The sequence below is a fragment of the Dysidea avara genome, chromosome 12, assembly GCF_963678975.1.
Source record: "Dysidea avara chromosome 12, odDysAvar1.4, whole genome shotgun sequence".
NCBI classification, from domain to species: Eukaryota; Metazoa; Porifera; class Demospongiae; order Dictyoceratida; family Dysideidae; genus Dysidea; species Dysidea avara.
The window spans coordinates 4,684,336-4,686,856 of NC_089283.1; positions in this window are offsets into that span (position 1 = coordinate 4,684,336).

Genomic DNA, 2,521 nt, shown 5'->3' on the forward strand with positions numbered 1-2,521 from the left:
GCATTAACTGGTATTGATGGTTGCACTCAATTGGCGTGCTCTGACGTTTTCAAGGGACTGAAGAAAGCTGCCTACATAGACGAAGGTGATATTGAATGGTCCAGCAAGGATGTAGAGAGGTAAACCAGCATGTTTAATTGACTTGTAAAACTTTCGAAAGCTGATGACAAATGGTGAGATGGGCATTTCGATGGATTTTGGCCTCAATAAGAGAGCTGCCAGTGCCACCCTATGGACGAATATAACTGAACAAGGATGCAGCATGACTTTAGAGAGACAAAGCATCACGTTTGCTGTGCAAGACTTCTTTAACGAGTTGTAAAGGGGTCGATATCGGAAAAAATATGGATATCGGAATTTGGCGGAATTTGAGGCCGCTAGAAGAGCTGCCAGACCAACCCTATGAATGAAAGCTACTGGCTATGGGTATATCAAGCTTTTGAGAAGTAAACTAGCACATCTGGCTAGTAAAAGTTCCCGTCAGTGAATAAAATCGGCATTTTTGACTGCCGTCGAGCTCAGCCAGATGGCAAATAATTTTGGAATTCGATGATATTTGGTGTGGTAGTAGTTGGACCCATGACAGACCAGTTTTACCTGGGAGGGTTACTTTGGCATCGCTACTGTGTGCTCCATTGGCATCGAAACTTTTTTCGAGTCCGAAATTTCATTTTCGCGATGCTGCGGCTGGAAATTGCTCCAGACAATGCGGCCACTGATGGTTTTAGTTTAGAGTACAGTTAATAAGAAAGGTTGAGAGTGCGTATTGTAGCTTTAAAAGACATTTCCTTGAAGATATAGCAAAAAATCTCGTAATTTGTAAGCATATTCGCCGATTTGCACGACAAGACGTTAATGAAAAATAACTCCAATCTGGCATTTTCTAAGTGGTACCTAGCCTAGCATTTGTGGGTGGTTTTTTAGTTGATTTTCGGAGGTCGAAATTTCACGTTGCGGACCCTATCTAAGTATTTAACTCACTACTCAGTTAGTTAGCATAGCCCTCAGCATAGCCACACAACTTGAGTTTTATAATACCTTCCATGAAGCAGAAGCAGGGGCGGATCCAGGACCTGGCAAGGGGAGGGGCACAGACAGGCCAAGTTGTAGGTGGTTAGGGAGAGTCAGATTCTGTTAGTTGCTGCATTTTGGTGCAGCAAATAATACACCTCTTAGTAGTATTTCACTGTTGATTTTTACCATTTTGACCTTTGTGAAGTCTTAAAAATTGTTTAAATAGCTCTGAATGTCTTAAACAACAGCAACACGATAATTATTTTTAGAGGCGCTTGGTACGCACGAAAGTGCAGGGTGACAATTTCATAGCTAGTTTGAGTTTGGTTCGCTTTGGTTTCAGGTGAATTTGTAATAAATGTACATATTTTCATGAGTTATATAAGCTGATCTTGGCTTGACATAAAGTTGTAATAGTATGAGAAGTCACTGGGGGGGGGGGGCATTTGCCCCAAATGCCCCATCCTGGATCCGCCATTGAGAAGCCAAGATATAGGGTAGCTTGAGATTTGTTATACATATCATAGATAGTAGAGGGGCGTGTAGCGCCCCTCTACTGTAGTCTCTACTATCTATGTACGTATCCACTCCACTGTAAAAAAAATCTTTAAATAAAGGTCACTCAATCGTCATTGTTACGCAGAAAACTTTTTGACCACAAAACGGCTTGTGCGGTGATCACGTGACAACCCAGTTTCCTGTATTACGTAATTTGTGGTTGTACATAAATGAGATTGCTTCTCAATCAGCACAGTTTTTAAATAGGTGTGGCTCACTTTCCAAAAGGCCACGCCCTATTACGTCATACACCCCATTAGACGCTAAAATTAAGGTCAATAGGGTTTCAAATATTTCACTCAACAGACAACAGAGCTTTACTGTGCAGCTGCTCATGGACTGGATAAGCTAGCTAGTCTGGCGCGGCCGCACCTTCAAGCTAGCAGCTGCAGAGGAAGCACGACATCTGAATGCATGTCTGAATGTGATTGATAGGCCTACATCAAATATGCAAAAAGCATAATGCTAGCGTATTAAGTGGATATTTCGAACTATGAAACTTAATTTCATGAAAATAGGTCGATACTCCCTAATAGAGCAGTCAATAGAATCCGCAAACTGCAGTAGAGCACTCAGCTACATTGTTCATAGCTCCTAGGATCGATACTGACTAATAGAAGTCACTTTGTAGTGAAATACTATAAATTAGAATATTCAGATTGAATTGTTCCAAGATAATAGTTATAAATGTTACTAACCTAGGACATACATTCTATGCCTAGGAACACTGAGAGAGCATAATAGGCAAAAATCTGGAAAGCATTTTGGGCAAAATTTTGAGTACATTCAACTCAGTCCTAGTGAATAATAAATTGTATCAACCAGGACTGATGGACTAACAGTATAGACAGTAGCCACACCCTGTCCAGAGGGTATTCTACATATTTGCTAGATACATACTGAGTGTCCTTCCAAACATTCCAGCCCCACTCATCCCATGCTTACATAA